Here is a 27,280-nt window from a genome sequence, read left to right on the forward strand (position 1 = left end):
GCTATAAGAGAATGGTGAGGAAGTTCAGTGTGAATGAATGTAGCTCAGAGGCCTATGTTATTACTGGCAATGTGTATTATTATTGTTATTATTAATAATAATAATAATAAACTGATTTTGGGGAATACAGAAATGTTGAGTATGTGGGCACTGGTAGAAAATCCATATATCAATTCTCTGTTTAAAATATGGTGCCCCAAATTAATATTGCTATAAATATTAACAACATACTTTTCTCTGGCACATTTTGCACAGGCAAAAAAAAAAACCATTCCTCTTTTCCTAGCTCTTTGGCTAATTAAATAAACCATGTGCTTTGTCACTTAGCTTAGGCCCTTCCCTGTAAACTGGAATTGGACCAAGCTCCTGATGCCTAAGGTGGTGATCAGGACCTGAAGCCACTGGTTCATAGCCTCCTGCACTACCATATCTACCTAAGTGCTCCAGGCCACATAAAGGCAAAGAACTGCTCATCTTCAGGCCAGCAAGTTTGCCTTATGAGATCCATGTTCTTCAGCTATGGGTTGGAACTTAGAAGGGGTTTGGTGGAGGAGGGGCCTCAATTTACCTCAAAACTAGTCGCTTATCCTCACTGTTTGGCCTTGCTGATACTGGCTATGGGCAGATTACTAGAAACAGTTTAGTTACGAAAGGCTAGCCATACACACGTCCCAATCAAGATGGCACAGTTTTAATCTTTGGTAAGCTTAATATGGCATAGTATGGCTGCACATAAAGTCAGGAAGGATATTAACATGACTCCCCAGAATCTATCATGTCTCTGTTCCTAAAGTCACCTTCTCTTTGTCTGGCCTGGGAGTACAGATGTTTTTGTTTTGCTTTTGTTTGTAGCTGTGGAACCCTGTGAATGATTTTCCTGTAAATGAATCCAATCGTGTCTTTGGATGCTGTGATTCTGGAATGCCTCCTGGAAGGTGTAGCCAAGAAACAGAGGGGTCTTCACTATTCACTATTAATTGGGAATCGTGATCCTGTCCTTGCAGAGAAGAGAACAATTATAGCTTCAGAACCCCTGAAGGACTTGGCTGTTTCTCCTCCCTCTGTAAGGCAGAGAGAGAGAGGCGTCTGGCTGTACTGATCTGTGTACTTCAGTGTTCCAGGAAGAATCCTATAATTCAATATTGGCCTGAACTTGGATTTTATCAGCATCGCTTTGTTAGTACAGACCTCCAAAGCTGTCCCTGGTGACCTCCTTGTGATGCAACTCATCGGCAAGGAACACTGGAGGAAGCAAATGCCAGTTTTTCACAGCTCGGGCACAGAAGTGCTGCCTTATATCTGTGCTTTATTCTTTTTCCTTTCGTGATCAATAGTGAAGTCATTCTAGAGGGGACAATATTTGTTTTATAGCAGATTTAGTAAATGGTGCTACACTTTATCGCTCTAATGACTCCCTGTGGGAGAGCCAAGGACAGGATCAGTGGCGACCTTTCTGCAATGACAACTTCGGCAGCCTGCCCTGTTGTGATTCCTCCAAGGAGATTCTGGGATGGAAGGCAGCCTTTTTAGATCTTACTTGTCTTCTCTACAGCAGAATTCCTGTTTGACCACCACTAAAGCCATGTTCACACAACCAACAGGGTACACAGAAAAGTGAAGGAGCATGTGAACATGGAAACATGAGAAGAAGCTGCTGGATCAGGCTAATGGCCCATCTAGTCCAGCATCTTGTTTTCACAATGGACAATCAGATGCCCATGGGAAACCTGCAAACAGTTTTTGAGCATGGTAGCATTCTCCCCTCCTGTGGTCTCCAGAAATTGGTATTCAAAAGCATTCCTGAATCCATTTGTGGAGACAGAGCATTGCCATCTTCGTAGCAGCCTTCAGTAGCCCTTTCCTCCATTAATTTATCTAAGCCTCTTTTAAAGCCATCTAGCTTGGTGACCGTGGGACGCGGGTGGTGCTGTGGGTTAAACCACGGAGCCTAGGACTTGCCAATCAGAAGGTTGGCTGTTCGAATCCCCGCAACAGGGTGAGCTCCCGTTGCTCAGTCCCAGCTCCTGCCAACCTAGCAGTTCAAAAGCACATCAAAGTGCAAGTAGATAAATAGGTACTGCTCTAGCGGGAAGGTAAATGGCGTTTCTGTGTGCTGCTCTGGTTCACCAGAAGCGGCTTAGTCATGCTGGCTACATGACCCGGAAACTGTACGCTGGCTCCCTCGGCCAGTAAAGCAAGATGAGCACCGCAACCCCAGAGTCGGTTATGACTGGACCTAATGGTCAGGGGTCCCTTTACCCTTTTAGCTTGGTGACTATCACTGCCTCCTGTGAGGATATGCTCCATAGTTTAACTATGTGCTGCATGAAGTACTTCCTTTTATCTGTCCTGAGCCTTCCATCATTCAACTTCATTGGGTGTCCACAAGTTCTAGTGCTATGACAGAGGGAGATTTCCCTCCCTCTTCTTCCATGCCATGCATAATTTTTATAAACTTCTATTCACCTTTTCTCTAAACTAAAATGTCCCACATGCTGCATCCTTTCTTCACAGAGTCCCCTTGATCATTTTGGTTGCCCTTTTCCAAACCTTTTCCAGTTCTAAAATATGCTATTTGAGGTGAGGCGAGCCGAACTGTACACAGTATTCCAAATGTGTTTGCACCATAGATTTGTCTAACAGCCTGATGATATCAGCAGTTTTATTTCCAGTGAGACTGAAGTGGCAGGCACCATCCCTGCTTCAGTGTTTTCCTTGCCTCTTCTGCACAGAAACCTTAACCATGTTGCTCATAAATAAATGTAAGGCAATGCAGGACTTACTGCCACTGCCCCATCCCTTAGGCTAGCCTTCTCTGACTTTGAATGGCCAGATGTTGTTGGCCTACATCATCCCCAGCATAGCCAGGAGTCAGGGATGATAGAGATTGTGGTCCAACAGCATTGGGAGACCCAAGGCTGGGTAAAGCTATCCTATGCATTTCAGTGTACCCAGCTGGCGATGTGAACAGGGCTTCTGATTCCTGCTTTCATTAGATAGATAGGTGGATGGATATCTCACATGTTCAGTTTTTCTGGAATTCTGCTTGTGTTTATGGCTTTCCAGTAGGGCAGCAGCCTTTAATCAGTCAATCAATCAACTAATCTTTTAAAATAAAAAATTCAGCAGCAAAGCACATTTTCAGCCAGTGGGGAACACCCATTCATAGTTTTAGGCAATTTTGGTTCCAAACATAAGCCTCATGTCCCTTCAGCTCTTCTCCTGTAACAGCACGGCTAGATAAGTCCATTCATGAGTGCATAGCTGTTGGGTAGTGAGGGGGAGGAAGTGGTGGTGGGTGCTTTAAGTAATCCTGACCTTAGAATTTGTCTCCCAAATTCCTTGACAGTCACAAGGACCAAGCATCCTACAACCTAGGCTTGTACATTGTCTTCATAGGAGGGATGCAGGAACCTTTGTCTGCTCCCTTTGCCTCCAGACTTTGCCCAGATCTTCTCAGCTGGTAACAATGAACTGACACCAGGCCTCCATACAATTATGCTGGTAACACTTAGCTTTTAAAGGTTGCATCTCATGACTAACTTATGTCCATTAATTTCAGTGGGTCTGCTATGAGTATGATTTAGACAGATGCAACCTCAAGTGTTTAAGCAGCATTTAAGAATTTAAACATTTATGTGGTTATTTATACTTAAATGAACATGACTGGTGTATTTAAACATTTATATGGTGCTTTCAGAGCATTTCACAGACATTATCACCTAACCCTTAGAACAGCCCTGTAAAGTTTTACTCCTGTATTGTAGATGAAGGGCTTGCCTAAGACCACCTGGTGTGTTCATGGCTGAGGCAAGGAATCCTCCCTGGATTCAGAAAATCTTAGTAACTACCAGCCAGTTGCCAATCTCCCCTTCTTGGGCAAGGTTCTTGAGATGGAAGAAGGTCTTGGAGGAAACTAGATCCATTTCAATTGGAGTTTAGGCCCAGTTTTGTCACAGAAACTGCTTTGGTCACCCAGTATTATGACCTGTGCCAAGAATGGATTAATTATCTTCAACCTCTCAGTGGCTTTTGAGATCCTCGACCATGGTATCCCTCTGAAACAGCTGTCTGAGTTAGAAGTGGGAGGTACTGCTTTGCTGTGGTTCTGGTCCTACTTGAATGGTCATTTTCAGACGTTGATGCTTTGGGTGTGCTCTTCAGCCCCATGAAGTCTTCAATGTGGGGTTCCTCAGGGTTCAGTTTTATCCGCTATTCTGTTTAGTATCTACCTCAGGCTTCCTCAAACTTGGCCTTCCAGGTGTTTTCGGCCTACAACTCCCATGATCCATAGCTAGCAGGACCAGTCGTCAGGGATGATGGGAATCGTAGTCTTAAAACATCTGGAGGGCTGAGTTTGAGCAAGCCTGATCTGCATGAAACCACTGAGTGGGGTTATCTGGAGTTATAGAGTACATTGTCAGCAATATGCTGATGATACACAGCTCTATTTTTCCATTACATCTGCAGGTGTGGCGGTGGATGTGCAGCACTGTTGTATTTCCTTGGTAATAGATGAGATCCAACAAACTGAAGCTCAATCCAAACTGAGGTTCTGTTAGTGGGTAGTTCCCTAGACCAGATTAATGGGAGGAGGCCTGCTCTTGATGGGGATACTTGGTGGGTATGTAGCTTAGGGGTACTTCTGGGTCATTTGCTGTTGCTTGAGGCTCAGGTGGCCTCAGTGGTGCAGAGTGCCTTCCATCAGCTTTGGCTTGTGGCCCAGCTGCCCTATTAACTGGACTGGAATAGCCTAACCTCTGTTATCTGTGCTCTGGTACCCTCTATGTAAGATTATTGCAACACATTATATGTAGGGCTGCCTCTGAAGATGGTTTGGAAACTTCAACTGGTGCAAGCATTCAGTTGCCAGGTTGCTCACTGGAGCAAGACATATGAGCATATTACACCAATCCTAGCCTGACTGCATTGGCTGCCAATTGGTGCTTTTTTTTACCCATAAAGCTTTATATGGCTCAGGACCGCAGTACTTCAAGGACCGCCTCTCCCCATATGAACCAACTCAGACCCTGCAATCATCATCTGAAGCCCTTCTTCATGAGCTTCCTCCTCAAGAGGTCCGGAAGGTGACAACAAGAGAACAGACCTTTTCTTCAGTGGCTCCTGTTTGGGGAATGCTCTTCCCAAGGAAGCTTACCTGGTGCCTTCATTACATAGCTTTAGCTGCCAGGCAAAAACGTGTCTATTTAGCCAGGCCTTAACATTCTATTTTTGTGGGAAGGGGATTATTGATTTGTTTTATTATGTATTCCGTGTTCTCATTATTATTTTTTTATGTTTTGAACCGCCCTGTGATCTTCAGATGAAGGACTGTCTACAAAATAAATTAATTAATTAATAACAGCAACCCCTTGGATCACAGTGCAGCTTCTTAGCCATTACATTACAACAGGTCATCAGATCAAATCATTCCAATCAGCCATTTATCTTCCAATGCAGAATCAGCAGAGTTTCACGCCTCTGGGTGGTAGGACTATGTGTCAGATGGAAAAAAAACTTGTCTCTATATAACAGCGTTTGTCAGCCAACTTTTTTGACAATCGTGCCACAGGTCAAGTCCAAAGTATTAGGTAGTGCAGCTGTAGTGTGCAGTGTAGCACATCTGAAGCCTTCTGTGCCTTTGTGTGGATTTTCTTCTTTGCCTACTGAACCAAGGAACAGGCAGCAGCTGTGCCTGTGGCAGTCAGGAGCCCTGCATGACTCCTGCTCCAGTCCAGTAGTGCATAAATCCCTGTGGCTTGTGCTATTTATAGTACCCATGCCATGGGATATAAAGCAGCCTTCTCCAACCTGGTGCTCTCCAGATATTTTGGACTGCAACTCCCATCAACCCCAGCATGATTGCAGAAGGCTGGGATAAATATTCCTCATTTCTATGGATGATGTGTGTCCAAGCAACTGTGTTACAACTGGGAAGTGGGGAATAGTATGTAAGCACACAAGCTGTTGGGTTGTCGGCTATATTTTTTTGTGTGGCTCTAGCCAGACTCAGTGCTTTTGTTTAAAAACAACAAAGAGTCTTGTGGAAACTTAAAAGACTAACAAATTTAAATACATAAGAAGGCCCCATCTAGTCCAGCATCCTGAATTCACAGTGGCCAACCGTATGCCCACGAGAAGCTCACAAACAGAACCTGAGCACAACAGCACTCTCCCACTTTTGATTCCCAGCAACTGAGACACTTGTTATGGTATAAGCAGAAACTGGTCCATGGACCACCAATGGTCCATGAACTTCATTCAGGTTGTCTGCAGTATGCCTGTAAAAATATAGTTTGGAATAATACAGAATCTAGCACAGCACTTTACAATTTCTATAGCATTAAGTGGTCCACCAAGACTCTCATAAATATTGAAGTGATCCATGGGCAAAAAGGTTTGGGAAGCGCTGGCATAAGCCATGATATTATTATGATGCAATCCACTTCATCAGGTGCATGATGAAGTGGACAGTGGCTCACAAATGCTAACACTATAATCATCGTGTTAGCTTTTTAGATGCCATAAGGCTAACTGGCTTTTTGCCCACAGTACTTCATCCTAAAAATCACAGCACTCTTGAGCTGGTGCTACTCAGGCATGCCACAGTTTAATATTGGTCAGGTAATACAGATGCTTTCTCTCTAATTTATTTCCTGCCATGGCCAGCTAGAGCGGTTCTAATTGTGAAATATTGAAGAAGAGCAGGTCGATTTGTTTGCAGTCCTACAGTCAAATGAGCCATCTAAGAGGAGCAGAGACAAAAAGAAGTTGTGAGCACCCTTTTGAAAGGCCAGGATTTTCTAACGATGGGGTCACCCACATTGCACCCGTGAGTGCGATGGCATCTTTGAGGTTTTCCCCTGGTGCCCACAAAACCTCAGAGCACACACATACCCCATTCACTGCTCCCTTTGTCATGAGGCAGTAAGGATGTTTACTTTTTTGACCCTGTAGGGTACATAGAACTAAGAGAGGAAGTTGGAAGAGTGGCACTCTTTCCGATTTCCTTTTTCAACTCTGTGGGTTTTCCAAAGCTCAGGTTAATTCTCCTGGATCTGACTTTTACTCAGGGCTCTTAGAAAAGCAAAATGTATGTCTGTGTGCTTTCTCCCTTTCTGTCTCAGGGCAGGGTGAGGCGACTGATCAGGGGAAGTGGGGAGATGTGTAGCACCCATGGCACTTGCTGAGAAATCCAAATGTGCCCATGGTGACCAATTAAAGTGTTTGTCAACTGGAAGTCTTTAGTCCAGGGCTGTTGTTGTTTGTGTGTTATTTCCTCTGGATTCCCTGAATTGAAATGTGCCTTCTGGGTCATTAAAGTTTCATGATACTTTCACCAGCTTACTTGTTTAATTTCCAAATGTTTGACACTTAAGAGAGTGTAGAGGAAGAATCAGCTTTCTTCACTAGGGTCATATTAAAGAGGGGACACAAGCCAGCAAAGATATGGCTAGTTTGGAAGCTCTTCAGAAAAACCAATCATTTATTTTCATTCCATACATTGATGTTTGTGTGAATAATCTGAACATTCCTGGCATTCCCCTCTCCCTAATAATGAGTGGGTTTGTTAATTTATTGCATTCTTTATTTAAACCATTTATATCCCACCTTTCTGCAAAAGTTTCAAATGCAATGAGCAAACATTCACAATTTAACAATAAACATTAGATTAAAGCAGAGTGGCTTTAATCCTGCAGGATCTATTTTGGTTTTCCCCCTCCTGGAACCCAGATACCTAGGGCAAAACTTAGGCTTAGGAGCAAATGCACACTTATAATTGTGAAACGAGGCATCTGAGTGTATCTCAGCTCAAGAGTTTGATTTTTCAGTACCAGAACTGAGCTTACTGTCCTGTTACACAAAACATCCATTCCTGCTTTTCTTCTAAGCTTTCCTTGCTTTCTTTCAGCAATCAATTTTGGGTAGATGTTGCAATTCTGAAACAATTGGAAGTCAAAAATTATTCCACTTGTTTAACAATTCAGAGATCTATGAGTAGATCCTGATCTATCTTCTGCCTACTGTTGGATTGAAGCAATATAGGCTGTGTGTATGTAACACTAGTAAAAGCAGTTATAAAGCTGAGAAATCACAAAAATTAACATCTCAGAAGAATGCTTTCATCTGGTATCTAAAAGCTATTAAAATAGGCAGTAGCTTAGTGTAAGTGAGAACAGTATTCTACAGCCAGGAGGCCATCACTAAAAATACCCTGCCTCCAGTCACTCTAGACCTTGTATCTGAAAGGGGCAGTACCCAGAATAAGATCTCTGCTGTAGCTCTTAAAGAGCCAGTAGGCTCATATGGGAGCAAGAAGTCATCCAGATACAGAGGCATACCTAGGGTCCCTGCACCCTTGGCAAGGAGCTGTATGGAGGGGGAGGGCTCACCAGAAAAAAATCTGATAAGCAGGTGAGGTTGTCTGGACAGGAGGATCACACCTTGTGGGGCACCCACAGAGCTCTCTGCCTGGAAGCCACTTTGAATATCCCTTTCCATCCTGCTGATTCCTTCTGCAGGCAAAGCAGATAACTGGAGTGCTTAGCCAGGGGGGCTCCAGGTATTGTGGGAGGCCTGCTCCCTTGGCAGGGGCTGCTTTAACCAGTGCCACTGTTCAGATACCAAGGTGTAACACAGCTTTAAATGTCAAGACCAGCCGCTTGTATTGTGCCTAGAAATAAACTGGTAGCTGGTAGAAATATTTCGTTACCAGCAATATGTGCCTCAATGTAATTTGGCCTGTTCTAGCCAGTGATCGGGGGACGCGGGTGGCGCTGTGGGTTAAACCACAGAGCCTAGGACTTGCCGATCAGAAGGTCGGCGGTTCGAATCCCCACGACAGGGTGAGCTCCCATTGTTCGGTCCCTGCTCCTGCCAACCTAGCAGTTCAAAAGCATGTCAAAGTGCAAGTAGATAAATAGGTACTGCTCCAGCGGGAAGGTAAACGGCGTTTCCATGCGCTGCTCTGGTTCACCAGAAGCGGCTTAGTCATGCTGGCCACATGACCCGGAAGCTGTACGCCGGCTCCCTCGGCCAATAAAGCCAGATGAGTGCCGCAACCCCAGAGTCGGTTACGACTGGACCTAATGGTCAGGGGTCCCTTTACCTTAGCCAGTGATCTGGCTGCCATATTCTGAACTATCTGAAGCCAATACGGTTCACACAGATTATCATTTACCAAGTGGTTAACATATCCCAGTGTGCACAGCTACATGGTAAGTCTGTTATCCATAGTGCCCTGTCAAATGATGAGGAGAATCTTGTTACACCTCCACCTTACCAGAAACCAAGCCCATACAGACAAGCATTTTGCCACACCTGATGTCTTGGGAAATCACCACACAACTTTGCAGTATGATACAGACAATGAATCTATAATGGGATGATAAAGTTTCCCGTGCAACTGTTTGGCAGCTTGTGTCTGCTCGCTCATCCAGAAAAGCCGCAAAATGTTAGGAGTCGACTCCCTACTTAACAGGGCAACACAAGTTACTGGCTTACCAAGTAGTTACACATGCACCATGCCAACTTCCCACTTAGGAAATGGTTTTCTGTGATGACCCCAAGTTTTCTTCCCTAATTTATACAGCAATTGCTATTAATCACATTTTATTGCATTTATTAATGGGTCTAAAGGCTGGTAACAATTAATAAAGCTTCAAAAATATATTTTTTTCCAGCTAATCCAAAACATCAGCATCTAGAGTCTTTGGTAACAAATCATTCTGTAATTGACACATCTGCCTTGTTTTTCTGTCAGTTGTTGAGGGCATTCCTTGCTCTAATGGAAGTATTTTCTGTCATTAGTTTCTGAACACTAAATGGACTCATCAAGCCAAGAAACACATTCTCCCCATCAAACTTCTGTTAGTGGATATTATCCAGGGGAAGGATCCAGCTACTTAAATACCCTCCTGGCTATACTTACTGCATCCTGTGCTTCAGGGGCTCACAATTTAGCTATTCCAACTGCGGAACTGAAGGATTTGAAGCGAAGGGAGGGGACCTCCACAATATCAAAGTCCCAAGGAGGGAGGAGACTGAAAAGGGGGGAAAGGAGGGGAATCTTCAAGCAAAGCAAAGGTTTAGGTTATTCAGAGGCCACGAGCATCCTTGGCCCTTGGATTGTTCAGAGGAGAGCGGTGCACTTCCCTTCCTACCTTGGGCTGTGCTAAATGTTGCCACGCAGTCACAGTGAGGTGACTTTTGCTTCTACCTGCATATGAAGGTGTATATGAGTGGGCAGTTGTCAGTCATGTCAAAGGAAGGAAGGGAGTATAGCAATGACTAGTGATGTGTATGGGCTGTATGGGTAGGTGGTGTCTTGGGCTTTTGGTCAGCTACTAGGTGAAACCTAATTTCACCATGTGGCTGAAGGTGCTGACACATTCAGAGTTCTTTTATAACTCCTCAATCTTTCTTTCAGCTGCTACTGCCCAGGTTCACTTGGCTTTACCTTCATGTCTCTTCCCCCCACTATGGGAAGTGTGGCACAATGTGTAGCACATACCCACAAGAACAAGTTGCTGTGAGGGGCATGTGGTTGGCCACTGTGAGACTGGGATGCTGTGCTAGATGGGCCATTGGCCTGATCCAGCAGGCTGTTCTTATGTCTAGGAACTGGGAAGATGTTAGGTCCAATCCTGACTGAATGCATATAGGTGTATGTGTAAATGCCTTTTGGTCCAGACCCCCTCCACATATGCATTCGGCATAAATTCAGAAAGATTCTGTACACCAGGCCCAGCCCACCCATGAGATGGGTCTAAGCAGTATGGTGGGGGCAGCACTTCCTGTCTCATCTCAAGCGGTGAAACAGGACATGCTGTGCACATACAGACTGCGCATGCATAGGCTATGCGCACATGGTCTGTGGTCATTTTGCAAGTGCATAAGTTCTTCAGATGTTATACTCACTGTGCATCAGGAGGTGGCTCAGCTTGTGACTGAAGCAGGTTCGCTGCTCTTCTCCCTGTATAAGTGCATTCAAGCCAACAGTGGATGTAATGTCTGGGCAGTCCTCCAAACTCCTTTGATTCTCTTGGAATAGGGTGGGGGTTAGGTTTCAAACAGCTATTTAAATAACATGAAGTAACTTGGAAGCAAACTAATAATACAGTGGTACCTCGGGTTAAGAACTTAATTCCTTCTCAAGGTCCGTTCTTAACCTGAAACTGTTCTTAACCTGAGGTACCACTTTAGCTAATGGGGCCTCCCGCTGCCGCCATGCCACCACCGCACAATTTCTCTTCTCATCCTGAAGCAAAGTTCTTAACCCGAGGCACTATTTCTGGGTTTGCGGAGTCTGTAACCTGAAGCGTCTGTAACCCGAGGTACCACTGTAATGATTGCTGGTCACATGACAGGTATCTTTTCCTCAACAAATTTTGTCATTAAATGAATACTGTTGTTTATTGCTGAGGCTATGGAGGCCTGGGTGTGATCAGTGCCTGGGTGGCTGGCTGCCTGAGACTCATATGTATACTGCATTGGGTTCTGTGATAAAGTTAATTAATACTAGTTGCTGGAAACCACAGTTGCAGGAAAGCACATAATAAAAGTGCTGTTGTGCTCAGGTCCTGCTTGCAAGCTTCTCATAGGCATCTGGTTGGCCACTGTAGGAACAGGATCCTAGACTCAGTAGGCTCTTCTTATGGTCTTATAGAGAGAAGAAAGGTAGGGTATAAATGTAAGAGAATTAATGTACACTAACAATGTCTCCCTGGTACATTTCAGGCATTGTTATTGTAACATTGCACTAACCTGACCGTCTGTGTGAAAAGGTCAGCTCTCTATTAGATGGTATCAGTGTTATTCACTGGGCATTTACATGGGACTCATGAGACCTAGGGAGCCTAGAGATGCACAGAACTCTTTTTCATTCCGTTGGTGCAAATTCTTCCAGCCAAGGCTAATCTGACACCTGTAACATCATACTTACCATTGTTGTCTTCATCACATGCCAGCTGAATCCATGCAACTGGGTGAGCCTACGCAGAAATCTAGCTTCCCAAGGAGTGGGGTTAAGGGAAACAATGCCATTTAGCAGTCAGCGTAGCCCAGACACAATTGCTCGTATGCACTGCCTTGATGATTATTAATTAAAGTTAATTATAGCACAGCTATATTTGAGCTGCTGTAGCATGCATAGACAAAAGCAGAATTACAAACAATAGGCTTGTTCCTCCACTGTCTCAGTGGGGCATTTTAAATTAAGAAAGCTCCAAGGTGAGTAGAAGGATGGAGCCTGAGGCTCTCCCTCTTTAGAAGGTAGCTGAGTTCTGCCAACAGCATCCACATGGGATGCTGTTGCTGACAGGATGCTGGAGGGCATTGGCAACATCTTCTAACTGTACTGGCAATTGATGCTGGTGGCCTTATTGATGGATGCCAGCAGTATCAGTGATGGATATGGGTGGCACAAGAGATAGATGCTAATGGCAGTATTGATGGATGTTGGTGACATGTGTTGCTGGCACTGATAAAAGATGCTGCAGTATTAGTGAGTACTGGTATTGAGGGAAGATGGGGAAAGAACAGTGATAGATGGCCATAGCTCTGCTAATGGAAGTGGGTAATGTTAATGATGAATGCCAGTGCTGTTGATAAACAATGTTGGTAGCCTTGGTGAGGGTCAATGGTTGTGTTGCTAATAGATGGTGAGTAACAGCATTACTGATGAGTGCCAGAACTGTGGCTGATGGATGCTGGTAGTATGAATGAAAGTACCCATGAATACTTAATGGCAACAGTGACAAATCTGAGGAGTAATGTTAAAGGATGCTGATAGCATTGGCCAAGGATACATTCTGACATGATTAGCAATGGATGTTGGGATGCTGTTCTAAAAAGCTGGGAACTTTAGAAGGAGCAAGTGATGCTTTTGCAGACTGTGACTAGGAGCACTAGTGATCAATGTCAAGGATTAATATTCTTCCATTCCTATAACAAAAGACCATTATCTTTGCATCTGCAGTGAGTCACCTTTTGGCTAACTTCACACATTACAGTTTGCTACACAGAGGAAATGTCTACATAGGTTTTCAGTAATGGGTGAAGCCAGGCCCAAGTATATTTCACTACATAAAAACTGCTGAACTGTTGGGGGAAATGTGCACTAGACTTCACAAATTGATAAGGGAACAGAGGACCACTTGACTGTGTGGGTTGCGGGGTTGGGGGGGAGGGGAGAGCAAAAGGTGGGAAATACCGGTAAATCTTCTAAAATAATACAGTAAATAAATCATAAACTGGAGCCAAAGTGATGACAAAAACAAAGAGAAAGCTGTAACCAGGAGCAGAGCAAAGTTCAGAAAAAGCTGGAAAAAGAAGTAACATTATACATGAAAATCAATAGAACAACTTCTCAGGCACTTGCTGTTTTCTGTTTATTCCTTATGTAATCCAAGGGAGTCAATGGGGAAAGGAAGACACTGCAGACTGGACTCTCCTATTGCAGCATCTGAGCACATGTACATGTGCCAATACATTCAAGCTAAATCTTGATAAGACAGAGGTGTTATGTGTTCTGAATTCTTGGATCCAAGAGATGGGGAGATGGCCTGCTCTGGACAGGCTTGCTATGCCCTGGAAGAAGCAGGTTCATAGCTTGGGTGTACTTCTGGATCCAACATTGTCACTGGAGGCTCAGGTGACCTCAGTGACTCAGTGGCCCTTTTAGACAGAGATGACTTGGCTACTGTACTCCATGCTCTGGTAACTTCTGCTGTGGATCCTCAAAATGGGGGGGGGGGGGTTCAAGAAGTAGAATTCCAAATCCCCACCAATTGCCTTGACAGGTTGCCAATCCCCCCCCCCAAATGTATTAGCATTAAAGCTTTTGTTTCTGGATACCTCTTTGTTCTCAGTGTCCAATAAAATCAACGAGCATGATATTTATTTAATATATTACCTATACGACTTTTCAGGCAAACCTCACAAAGAGATTCACACAAAATTATTAAACCAATATAAGGAAGTAGCAAAAACAAGCTGCAAAGAAGGGGAACTTTTGGAAAGCCAGATCTCTCCTCTTGTCAGGGCAAGATGGCTCTGGAGTACGAGCTCAATGGCAGCAGCTTTGGGAGGGAGGGAGGACATCTCAGCTGGAATAAGAGGAGCTACATGGTGGGCATCCCACCAGGCTGTTCCACCTTCTCTCTCTTCCCCCCTGAGGGCAAGATGTAGGTTGGTCAGATAACAGATAAGAGAACATGGGCAGAAAGTTCTTTGTAAGCTGAAGTGCAGTGACTTAGCAGAAAGAATACAGCTGATGTCAGCAGGACATTGTTTTCCCTTAAGGAATAATGTGCATAGAACTAGACAGCAAATAAGTTTGCATATAAGCAAAAATCCACAGCCCTGCAACTTGGAGTTCAGCACAATAATTAAGCCCTGCAACAAACTTTCGCCAAAGAATTCTGCAGTGTCCCTAAGAAGAAGAAAAGGGGGGGGGGGAGCTTCAATCCTTCTGTGACTTGTGCAAATTTGCTAAGAAACAAAGAAGTCAACAAGGTGCCCTCCAGATCTGGTGTACTACAGCCCCTACCCTATCATCCCTAACTATTGGCTAAATTTGTGAGGGCCGGTGGGAGTTTTAGTCTGCAACATCTGGAGAACACCTTGTTGGATAGCTCTGTAACTCAACTCAGGTTTTCCAGTTGGACCACAGTATTCCATCAACACATAAAACTTCCTCCTTCCTCTCTCCCTCTGTCACCCCCCCCCCCTCATTATCAGGCTAAAAAGAGAATAAGATAATTTAAACCCTTTTTTCATCTTGAAATTCTAGATCTTCATGAGGACCGAGCCTGGAATTCAGAGGGACAGAAATGACTCAGCCCTGAGCTACAGGGAGGCATGAGAGATACAGCATGGCCCAGGTCTGCATTTTCAGGTGTTCTTTCTGCAACTGCACAGTTGTGAGCGAGGAGTGTAGCTCAGTGGTAGAGAACACAATTTGGATGCAGAAGGTTCCAAGGAGGGATGAGTTGATCTGTTAATGTTGGTTCTCTCTATTTCTTCTTTTTTAGTCTAAAGTCCAGTTCTCATTCCTGCAGCAATTTGTAATTGAAAAAATAGCCTCATGAAAATTCATTAGCATTTTAGCACAAATTTATCCTAGCGTAGACCTTTTCGTATGCAATTTTTGCAAGTGAGCTCCTCTAATATGACACATCTTTGTATGTTGTTCTTATAAATTACACACACACTCACACACATTTTACCCTACTATTTACCGGGCGGGGGGGGGTTTCACCCATAACTTGGCTGGAGAGATGTATTGTACATTTGGGTGCAAATTTTGAAGGGTGCCTGTGTCTTGATTTGCGCATTCTTTTGAAAAGTCTGGATTTGGTAGGTTTGCCTTTAAATGCAAACTTTTGTCAAATTTCTACCCCTATCCCTAGTTCCACATTATTAAATACCTGGCATTTCCAGATATGTGAACAAAAAAAACCAAGTGATGCTTAAGATCTCTATCTGGGGCCCTGCAGTTCTTGTCAGGTGCTGGGCTAGCTGGACAAATATTCTATGTGAAATTAGGACAAAGGTGAGGAGTGGGTGTTGTGCTAATGGTGCACATTTGTTCTCTGTTCTCATGGTACAAAGGAAAGCAGGCTAAGGAACAACTGAAGAAGATACCATGTTAAATTTGGGCTAAAGCTGATCTTCAAAGGACAGGATAACAGCCTTCACTGTAGCCTACAATCCATGTAAATTGCAAGAGGGGGGGAGTGAGAAAGATAAAATAGTATGAAAATTACTATAGCAACATCTCGTCTATGACTGACCTAGTTTGGGACAAAGGAAGGGTCCCCTAATACCTAAATGCATTGTAGACTGAAATCTTTCATAGCTGTCCAGAGGCAATTTTTTGCTTTGTTTACAGTGATTTAGTTTGATTAGCTAGGGAGGGAAGAAAATGCTTTCCAGGTTTTGTCACCCGGAGCTTTATCCTCAGAGGGGCTTTCACGATACTGTGATGGGTTAATCTCAGTAGCAAGCAGATCTATCACAGGTCTTTGGAAAAGCAACCTTCTGCCCTGTTTTATGCTAAGCTGATATAGTTTTCCACTGTTCTTGTGGATGGCTTATTTATTCTGGTCTAGCCTCGTGTGTGTGTGTGTGTGTGTGTGTGTGAGAGAGAGAGAGAGAGAGAGAGAATGGATTTGTTCAGTGCATTTTTTCAGCCACAGTTTGCCTATGGGCTGTCATACACTATAGAGCAGAGATGGGGAATTCCAGCCCATGGAGCTAATTAGATCTGCCAAACCTCCCCCACTTGGCTATTTGAGCCAACATATACCCACCTGTCTATTCCCCAATGCCATATGACACCACAGGAGCAGAACAGAGAAGTCACCGCTTCAGACAGCACTGAATTCGAGCAGCTGACCTGAAGGAAAGCATGACTCAGTACTTTTGTTATTTTAGATTGGGGTGCGACGCTTGGGAGCTTGCTGGACTGCAACTCCCTCATCCCCAGCCAGCATGGCTAATGATCAGAGATAATGGGAGCTGAAGACCAGCAACATCTGGAGGGCCACCACTTCTCCACCTCTGCTTTAGATTAAAAATTTCATTGTAGAAAATGGGGGGGGGAGTTGGATAAAGCACCCTGCTGCATTGTAGCAGGTGTGCTCAGCCCATCAGAAAACCAGAAGGCACATCACATGACAATGACGGTAGAGCCAATCCCAATGAGAAAGCCAAATTGCTACAAAATCGTCACGTGACATTGCCAAGGACATCCTGACAGTGCAAAGGGAGAAAATCACACCAGCTGTCCTGAACAGTTTGCTGGTGTAAGAACTGTCCTTCAGAACAATGCCACTGAGACAAGCACAGACACCAAGTGTTCTTAATCTTACAATCTGTTCTGTACTGCTCTTGTGTCTGGCTATGAAGAAAATGCTGAGAGACTTGAGCCCTCTCACCTGATCCAATGGAAGGCCTCCGTTAAAGAAAGGCCTTGGCCACATCCACAACGTACATTTAAAGTGGTGCTGTGGTACTGCTTTAAACAGTCATGGCTTTCCCCTAAAGAATGCTGGGAGCTGTAATTTGAGAGCATTGTTAGGAGATGCCCATTCCCCTCAGAGAGTGACGATTCCCAGAGATTTCTTTGAAGGGGGATTGATTGTTAAACCGCTCTGGGAATTAGAGCTCCTGGAGCAAAACTACTAACAACTCTTGGCACTCTTAACAAACAACAGCTCCCAGGATTCTTTGGGGGAAGCTGTGACTGTTTAAAGTGGTATGGTAGTGCTTTCGGTGTGTGAATGTGGCCCTTGCCTACTTGAGACTAACCACAGCATGCATTGCTTTTGTCAGGAGCCCTTTCTCCTTCTCTACGATAACAATTGTATGCATAGGTCGTAGCTCCGCCTCCCTTCTCACTGCAAAGCCAAAAAGCTGTAAACCTTCCCTGGGTCCTCTAATTACAGAATGTGCTGGAAATGGGACTGATTCTGTTCAGTTACTACCACTGCTGTTTTTCTAGAAAAAGAGGTGCCAGAACTCACCGTGAACACCTCCCTCATTCTCTTAGAATGGCAATGGCACCCACCTGAGAGGTGCCAGAATTGAGTTCCAGCGAGTTCTGGCTTTTAAAAAAAACCTGGTTACTACCCATTTAAACAGGCTAGCCTTAATATTATGGAAAATGTCGATTTACGCCCATCACACCAGACAAAAACACCTCATTCCACTCAAATATTTACCTGTTCCCTCAGCCATTTCCATTGTTTATGAGTGCCTATGCAGATTTGTAAGTGAAATGTTAATATTTCATGCGGTTCTTTGTGAGCTCTCCACCCTGCCATCTTTGAGCTTAGTGTTTCCCTGTTTTTCACATTGTGTGTATGTGTTCTGAATTGACCTACTTTGCATGTGAGCGTTCTCTTTACTGAACAGATGACATCTCTTGGATAACTTTGGCAGCAGCGGGGTGGGAGAGGAGGGAGAGAATATATCTATTTAGGGACAATCAAATAGATTGTGCAGCTTCTGCAGATTCCGAAGGTTTTTTTTGTTCCCACAGGATTTCGTTTTATTCCCGAAGACATTTGCATTAAAATAGGTTCTTCTCTCTTTCGGAAGGGTTCATCTGCTTCTGCAGCTTACTCAACACCTGAAGTCAAAAAGCCTCTGTCACATTTCAACCACTTACCCCCCCCCCAACCCAGCAGCCAGCTGCACATACACAAAAGGGCTTGATGGCATCTGGCAGGTGATAAGCATCACAAACAGATATACAGAAACAAATTAAAGAATTGGGAGGCTCTTTCTTCCTCCTTCCCCACTTCACCTGAGAAAACTTTGCAGAGAAATTGAATTCAAAAGCATTTGTTATGCGTCAGTTACTACAGATGACCGGGATATGACCTAGCCGAAAGCTGCTTCATACTTTAAACAGCAATCTTGTCTCCAGTTTAAGGTCATATCTGCATGTCCTACAGTAAATATGTAGAGTGTGAAGGGCAGTCACAGGATCCTAAGCCAGCTTCCTCCAAACTGGTGCCCTTCAGAAGTTCTGAACTACAGTTCCCATGCACCCTAGCTGTGCAAGCTGGGGTAGATGGGTGCTGTACTCAAAAACATGTGGAGAGCTCCAGGTTGGCAAGACTGCCCTAAACACTTGGCAGCACATGCTAGTCAGTTGCAGCCCTTAGACCCTTGCCCACTTCATGCTTAGGGGCACATGTTGAGATTTCCGCATTGCAGGAGGTTGGACTAGATCAGGCATAGGCAAACTCGGCCCTCCAGATGTTTTGGGACTACATCATCTCTAGCTAACAGGACCAGTGGTAAGGGATGATGGGAATTGTAGTCTCAAAACATCTGGAGGGCCGGGTTTGCCTATGCGTGGACTAGATGACCTGTAGGATCCCTTCCAACTCTGCAATTCTACAATTCTTTGAGCACGCATTCCGTGTGCAGAAGCCAAACAGACTTGCAGCTGAATCTTAATTCAGCACTGGCAATAGGACAGCACCCAAGGCCAAAAGACTCTGTGGGTGGTGCAAGGCTGGCTGCACAGCACAAACACCTACAAGGAAAAGTTGTGGCTCAGTGGCCGAACATCTGCTTTGCATGCTGAAGTCCCAGTTTTAATCCCTGACATTGCCAGGTAGGGCTGGGGAAAGACTCCCTGAAATCCTAGAGAGCATCTGCCGGACACTGTAGACAATAGTAATGGGCCAATGGTCTGACTCAATATAAGGCAGCTTCATATATTCCTCCAACGCTTTGCTGCTTCTTTGTGGTCCCAAGCATCTGTTGTCTGAATGGTTGCCTCACTTTGCCCAATCAGTTCTGCTGTTGAGAATTTCACTAACACAAGAGGTAAAGGGGGGAGAAGAAGGACAGATACAATGTCGGGGGGAGGGGGAGAGAAAGGCCTTGACTCCTTAGAAGCACCCGGCAAAGGCAAAACAAATCCTACATTGTAGTTTATTTCTATGCTGCCTTCTGGCCAAAAAGGCCTTCAAAGCAGCTCACAAAGGTTAACACACGAAGTCAACATTCTTTCAAACAAAATACAACTTAGCCCAAATATAAATCAGCAGGATCTCAACAACAACATTAGCACAAAGAACCTAAACACAAAAAACATCCTTTCCCATGCCTGAAAGCAGAAACTAGTCTGCCCATTCCCCAGCAAAATGGCAAAACAGAGCACAAAAATCTTCCCAAAGGGTTACTGTACCTGAGGCAGACACTCATGAGCAGCCACTTTCCAGACAGCAGCTCATTACAAGGGTCCCAGGCAAAGCAGAGCAGGTTCATCCCAATGTTTTCAAGCACAGTCTCTCCCCAAAGGCTGATGGAGACGGAACCTGCAATGTGTAGGACAGTGATGGCAAACAAATACACACAAAGCGTGTAACACAGTGTTGCAAACATACACAGAAACTCAGAAAATTAAAGGTGGTTAAGTTTTTGCACAATTAAGTGATGCTTAATTGGGGGGTTTTAAGGACCATATTCTTTTGTTCACCACTACATTGCACCTGTAGGACACAGTTCTCCCATCTAGAAATATACTTCTATATCCCTCTGCCTGAATATTCTTTCTGGTGCCACCACTGATTGCAAGGGAAGCTGCAGTTATTCTGTCGTCCTCAATAAGGGACATAGACATGCCCTGCCATTTTTCTCTGGGGGGGGGGGGAGTAGCAAGTCTCAACAGGTGGGGAGGATGGAAGGGGGACGCTGTTGGACCATTGCAGCCAGAAAAGGAATGCAACAGGCTCCCTAATCCTTCTTGAGTTCTTCCTTCTTCCTCCACATGTCCATCAACCTCAGTACTGTCTGCTTTGACTGGCAGCAGCTCTCTGAGCTTACATATAGGAGTCTGGAAGATGCCAGGGATTGAGTCTGGTATCTTCTGCATGCAAAGCATATGCTGTACCCCTGAGCTTTGCTTTATATATATATATATAAAAGGGGGGATTCTGGTGCCAGCTACAGTGGGCCTTCTGGAGCCCAGAACTCCCAGGATTTGCCCAACCATGCCAACAATGGGCCTATGCAAAACACCAAAGAGCATAAGAAGGGCCTACTGGATCAGGCCAGTAGTCCATCTAGTCCAGCATCCTGTTCTTACGGTAGCCAAACAGGTGCCCATGAAAAAATTGCAAGTAGGACCTGAGCACAAGAGCACATTTGAGCTACACTGCACCAAGCCTGAAACCACCCAGAAGGAGAAATGGGATGAGATCACAGAGCAGCAGTATCAACAGCAATCCCTGAAATGAGGAGGGGATAGAGAAACCCCAGAAGACTGATGTCTTCCTTTGCAATCAAGAGAAAATACCCCTGATGCTGAGAGGAACTGCACAGGGAGATAATGAGAAAGCTGGAGGAAGACCTGTTGTACAATGAATTGTTATAAGTAGAGGGTTTTTTTCTATTTTTATCCCTGTGATTAGATTCTGAACTCTTTGAATCATCATTAATGTAACACCCTAGAAGCAAGCTACAGCCTCAGCTGAATGCTGCATTAAGTGTTCCTGGCTAATTTGGGGAGTATTTGAAATCATGTGTGTAGGCAGACCTACGTCAGACATGCCACGGTTGTAATTCTTTTTTAATTTCTGAAATGAGAAGAATTGCCCGTTTTGTTATCAACGCATCCTTTGCTCCTTATCTGACAATTTATTAATATATTGCAATGTTGACTGATCTAGCTAATCTTAGCTGACTATTATGTGTTTATAGATACGGATATATTTGTATCAAACCCGGCACAATCCAAAAACTTACATCAGGACTAAATCCCCATTGGCACTACATTTAAAGCAGCATCAAACCATTTTAAGCAGTCATGGCTATACCCCCCCCCCCCAAAAAAAAAATTCTGGAAAGTATAGTTTGTTAAGGGCATTGACAGTTGATAGGAGATCCCTGTTCCCACCACAGAGCTGCAATTCTCAGAGGTCACTGGAAAGAGGGATACACTTTTCAGCCACTCTGGGAATTGTAGCTCTGTGAGGGGAGTAGGGTTAACAATTCTCTTAACAATTCTCAGCATCCTAATAAACTACAATGCCCAGAATTCTTTGGGGGAAGCCATGCCTGTTTAAAATATCACCACGGTGCTTTAAATGTACAATGCAGATGGGCCTGAGAACTGGTCTATGCATGACTTGGAACAAGGTGGTAAAATTCTGGACTATGCTACTTAAGTCTGCAAGTGGGGGATGGTGATATTTCTGAATGCTCCTCATGTGAAAGAACTCACTGCACTAAAACCATGTCAGATAGAGAACTCTGCCAAACCTTTCTCCTGGTGTGCTAACTTACTGAATAGTCACAAAGTTGTTGTTTTTAATGGGGAAGATCATTCAGAGATATCACCTGCCCCTACTTGAGTCTGAACTGAATTTTGCCATCTTGTTCTGCCTTGTATATCAGCAGGTCTGTATAAATCCTATTAAAATCAGTTGAAATCTAAGTTCCATTCCGCTCCGTTCCATTCATCTGGACAGAGCAGCTATGGACTAGCTTTTTGTAGGATCACTGGGCAGTGTTTAGCACTGAAGTTTTGGTTTTGGTGGGGGTTTTGTTGTTGTTGTTGTTGTTTGAAGTTACCAGGGCAGAAGCAAACTAGAATAGCCAGTTTGGTGCTCAAGTTCTAAGAATGTAACATTGCTTACCACTTCTCACTAAAGCCACTTTCTAAACTTAACAGTATTTATAAAGCTTTCTCATTCTGCAGTCAGAGGAGGTGGTGGGTGTTGCTCTCAGGAAGCACAACAGAACCAGGCTGCATCTTGTAGTGGCTCTTTCATACTGTTACATTGCACGTGCACACATTTGTCCAGGCCACCAGATGGAGATGTTGGAGTCTTAGAGATGATTAAAGATTGCTGTGCTCCTGGGATTTTTCTCTCTCAACATGCACAGGCAACTTTCATGTTTGACTTGGCTCCTTAGATATTTGCAGTTGCCTGGGTCTTTATTCTTCTTTTACATTAGGCAGCAATGGGCACGGAATAAAAGATTCAGGATGTGGCAGGACTTAACTCAAATGCCCTATGGACTCCTTGTCCTCTTAAGGCAAGAGGGCAAGACAAGACATTTTGCTGCCTGAGATTGAACAGCAATGACTCCTCTCTGCCAAATCAAGCTGCATAGTACCCAAGGATGGTCAATTTATCTGTGCACCTAAAACAGAAAATCCCAAAAAAGCACCATCTCCTGGAAGTAAATATACAACAATAATAAATCAAATTTGCTGCTCTCTCGTGGCACCCAAAATCAGCTGCCTTACTCTGTTTAACGGTGCAGCTGCAAAATGTATTCTGTAGGGTGGAATGTGTTCCACTTTACAGGATTTGAAAGGCTGCAGTGGACAGTCTCTGTTTGAAGGGATGCTTGGGGAAGGTCAGATTTAAAGATAAAGAGCCTTTAAAAAGGACAGCCTGGAAGCTGTCCATCATCAGCACCTGGACAGCAGTCTGAACAGACACAATGGTCACTTGGTCGCTATGGCCTTCCTCACCATGATGAGATGCATTTTTTAAATACTGTGTGTAATTTTTTTATGTTAACATATCAAGAACAAAAATTCCAATGAATAACATTACAACAAATTAAAAGCCTTACAATAAATCGAAGACAGCATATGGTTGTACATTGTCATTGTACGTGTTAGATCAGAAAAAAACATCCATCTCTCCATAAACTTATGGGGCTGATTTACATGTGTTTGCTTATGGGAGGTTAAGGTTGATCAGCATCACAATGGACCAGATATTTTGTAATTCAGTGTATTATGTTTCTCTTTAAACTAAAGCAATTGTTTCTGAATTTGCATCTATACATATTAATTATGTGCAAATTGTACGCAGATCTGTACCAACCTTTGTTCTCTTTTTGCTGATGCATTAACTCTTTTTTGGTACTGCATAGCATAGAAACATAAGAAGCTGCCTTATGTTGAGTCAGATCATTGGTCTCTCTGCCAAATCAAATTTTGGAGGGCCGAATCACCCATACTACACCCTAACTTCCTGCTCTTTTGCTTCTTTTAAAACAGTCATCCACATCTGTGTCAGGAATCTTCTTTTCGTATTGTGTAATGGGAATGGTTTATGTATTCTCTCCTTTTCTCATTTCTCTGTTATTTTGGTTCCTCAGAATCACAGGAGGAAAGGAAAGAAGAGAAAGGAGGCCAGTGGTATACATGGGCTGCTATATTAGGGAACGTGCCTTCCAGATGTTTTGGACTCCAGTTCCAATCACCACTGGTGACAGGCTGTGCTGGCAATGGGAACTGGAGTCCACAACATCTAGAGGACAGGGAGCAAAGGACACAGAGGCCAGTTTGTCTACTAGGAAAGGAACACAACATGCCGCAGGCGGAGGCTGCAAAAACAGCAAAGCCTACTGTAATCAGATTATCCACATCTTGAATTCTCAAGGCAGCTGATTTGGAGAGTGCAATGAGGTGTTGCGGTAAGGGAATATCATGCCAGTTCAGTGGATCAGTCTGTGACTATCACCTGAGCTAATTTGCATGTTGTGTTTAGGATTTGCACATAGTATATATCCTGCTGTGTCCCTCTTTCTGTCAGGATTCAAAACACTGTGCTTTTTTGGCACAGCTGGAGTGTCTGGTGTAGAAACTTGTGAGGTTCAGTGGTGACTGGTGCCCCCTGGCGGTGGGGGGAAGCAGAAAGACCAACAGTAGGTGGAGCCAGAGCCAATGACAGGCAGAGCCAGCTGCAGTGCAGATCTGTACAATCACCAACTCAGAGGTAAACCCCATTGCATTTATTGGAAGTTGTAAGTACACGTATATAGAATAGCACCCTTGGGGACTCTTTACTATAAAAGACTCTCTCATACATAATAAAGCTAGGAACATACGCTTTTCCTTTCTCAAGAAATGTACTGTCTTCCAAAGCCTTTCTGTTGCAAATTAAATAGCTGCTTTCATGCAGTATGTTGAAAGTATGCTGAGAGTTAAGTTTCGCTTCTGGTCCCTGCCCCATCCTTTTTTATTTGCCCTGAACACTCCCTCTTTGAGAGAGCTCACACTGACATTCTGCAGCCTTGTTTGAAAATGAGCCGAGTTTAGCTTGCAGAAGAGCCATTTTATCTGTGACCAATTCTGGTGGGGTATCTGTGTTAGTCCACGGCAGTGAAAGCAACAAAGAGTCTTGTAGCACCTTAAAAGCACAACAGATTTATTATGTTACAAGCTTTCATGGGTCAGAGCCTTCTTCATCAAATTTAGAAAATGGTCGCCAACGTGGATAAGCAATAACACGCTGCATTTAGAGAAAAGATGTGTTTTTTATGTTGTTGTTTTTTAAAAGCAGAGGCAAAACTTCTGCTAGGACAGGGGGAGGGCACCTGTGGCCCTCCAGGTGTTGTTGGACTCCAGTTCCCATCAGCCTCAGCCAGCATGGTCAATAGTCAGGGATGATGGGAGTTTGAGTCCAACATCTGGAGAGTCACAGGTTCCCTATGTCTGTCCTTGGAGAGTTTTCATCCTGAAATTGGGGGTGGCGGGTGTGTAGAAGTTGAATGTAGAATGTATTATAGCCCATAATTCCAAATGGCATTTTAAATGGAAATGAGTGTTAGCAGAGCTGAACCAGACAGAAACTGGGACTACAACACAGGCAGATACTGGGCAGAACAACCCAATGTGGGGTGGGAATCCATACTGGAGAACCCACGCTTCCACAACTCCTGGGTTTGTTGGTTTGTTTTTTCTATTTTTCCTAACAGATTCTTTTAAAGAGAGAGAGTGTCTATACACACACACACACACACACACACACACACACACACACACACTGTAAAACAAAGCTATAAAAGAGGTGCTTTCTCTGTTATAACTACACCAAATGTAGTTTTAACTAGAACTACATTACCTCTGAAAATGGCTGGTCCAGGGCTGAACCTGTCTAGAGAATATGTGAGATTTAGACTGTCTTGACGCACCCCAGAAACACCCTTTTTTGTTCTAGCATCTCTCAGAACACTGAGGATCAGCAGCAATGGTGGAGCTTTCTTATCCATTCCAGGGAGACCTCTGACTTCTAGCTGCAGCCAGGGACATCATTCTCCAATCATGGAGATGAAGGTCTGCAGCATCCAAAGGGATAGATCCCAGTTGTCCTTTCTGGGAGCTTAGGATTGCTCCCTGAAAAACATGCCAATTAAATATGTGATAATGCCAGATACCTACCTCTCAGGAGCAAAATTAAGAAGGCAAAAGGAAGGACTAAGATGTACATAAATTGAAAGACTTCAGGGCTTATTTCAACAGTTTTCTTCTTCATCAGGGGAGAAATTGGCACCCAGTACGACTGAAATTAAACACACACAAAGCCCTTTTATCAGAAATAACCAGTGTGTGACTTAAACCTTCGCTCACAAACCTTGATGAATTTGCAAGCTGTAGGGATCATGGATTTGAGAAAATTAATTTTATGCTTTTCATCCTCCCAAATTTAAAAAAAAGAAAGAAAATGGAAGAAAATGATTTTTCTCCTTTGTGCCTCTCTGGAATGCATCATAGATTGCAAAACGGAATTGAAATGTAATGAAAACAACATAATCTGTCTCGGGGGGGGGGTCTGCTTTGTGAAAAGCCTGCTTCCCCTTCTGCCCTACTGGGGTGGCTGCCAAAAGGGTAGGGAAAGGACAAGGAGAAGACAGCCAAGACTTCCAGACTCCATCCCATTAAGCAAGAGGCTAGATGGTCTTGACTATCTGAGTGCAAACAGTCCCCAAGTACTTAATTCAAGTAGTTGCCCCACTGCATCAGTCATTGCACATCAACAGCCACCTGCCGACATGCCCCAAATACTGGGATCTAGAAATATTTCAGGATATATGATCCAAGTGTGTGGAGTGAATGTTTAATTTCTAAAGTAAAAGATGACAGCTTACTTGGAAGAATAGCCACGCCCCTTTTTATGATACCTTTTAATACCTCTAAATCACCACTGTCACTGAGCTCTGTTACTAGAAACCTGGCACCCCTGATTTCTAGAGGAGTGACATGCCTGTGTCTGTATTTATGTGTATAGACACACACATATACATACACAGAGATACATGCACATGTGGGATCTGCGATGTATCCCCCTCACCTCCAAATAGTAATTCAAGCCTGCCTTGCTCTCCTCCAGGAAACTCCATTCCATTTCCTCTTCCCCATATTTCTTTTCCAATAGTCAACATTGCAGGGCTGCCAGGCATGGTCAGTCATCACTAGACTGTTCGAATGAGGGAGTTTGCCCTCTTTGGTTTTGTTTTTAAAATATGTTTCGTACTTCTCTATACTTTAGGGCAGGCATGGAGAACCATTGCCCCTCCATAGGTTGCTGTGCTTTCCATTGGCCATGCTTGCTGGGGCTGATGGGAGTTTTAGCTCAGCAGCATTCGGAGGGTCAAAGGTTCCCCAATTCCGATTGAGGGTTCTCTCAAGCATGATGATACCTCCCTCTTGTTTCTGAGTGACCCTGTTTTTGGTTCAAATCCTAATAACACAGTTTAAAAGGCCATGGATTGTTTAACTGCCTTGGTCGCACTGGTTGATGATCTCCGGCGAGCTAGGGACAAAGGTGAGAGTTGTTTCCTGGTTCTGCTGGATCTCTCAGCGGCCTTTGATACAATCGACCATAACATCCTTCTGGACCGTCTAGAGGGGCTGGGAGCTGGGGGCACTGTTATACAGTGGTTTCGCTCCTTCCTCCTGGGCCGTGTTCAGAAAGTGGTGGTGGGGGATGAGTGTTCAGAC

At 44.1% G+C, this 27,280-nt stretch overlaps 1 protein-coding gene across 3 annotated transcripts in view; it reads left to right on the forward strand.

Moving 5' to 3' along the window:
- DLGAP4 (DLG associated protein 4) overlaps nucleotides 1-27,280 on the forward strand; it is a 332,308-nt gene that overhangs the window by 186,713 nt on the left and 118,315 nt on the right. Inside the window, exon 1 of one of the 3 annotated variants that reach the window (XM_081009209.1) lies at nucleotides 14,795-14,885. The exons of the other annotated variants lie outside the window; for them this stretch is intronic. The gene's annotated coding sequence lies outside the window, so the exon portion shown is untranslated. Of the gene's footprint in view, nucleotides 1-14,794; nucleotides 14,886-27,280 lie in introns of those variants that run through there. 3 annotated transcript variants of the gene reach the window in all.

The sequence above is a fragment of the Podarcis pityusensis genome, assembly GCF_964106645.2.
Source record: "Podarcis pityusensis genome assembly, chromosome: 6".
NCBI classification, from domain to species: Eukaryota; Metazoa; Chordata; class Lepidosauria; order Squamata; family Lacertidae; genus Podarcis; species Podarcis pityusensis.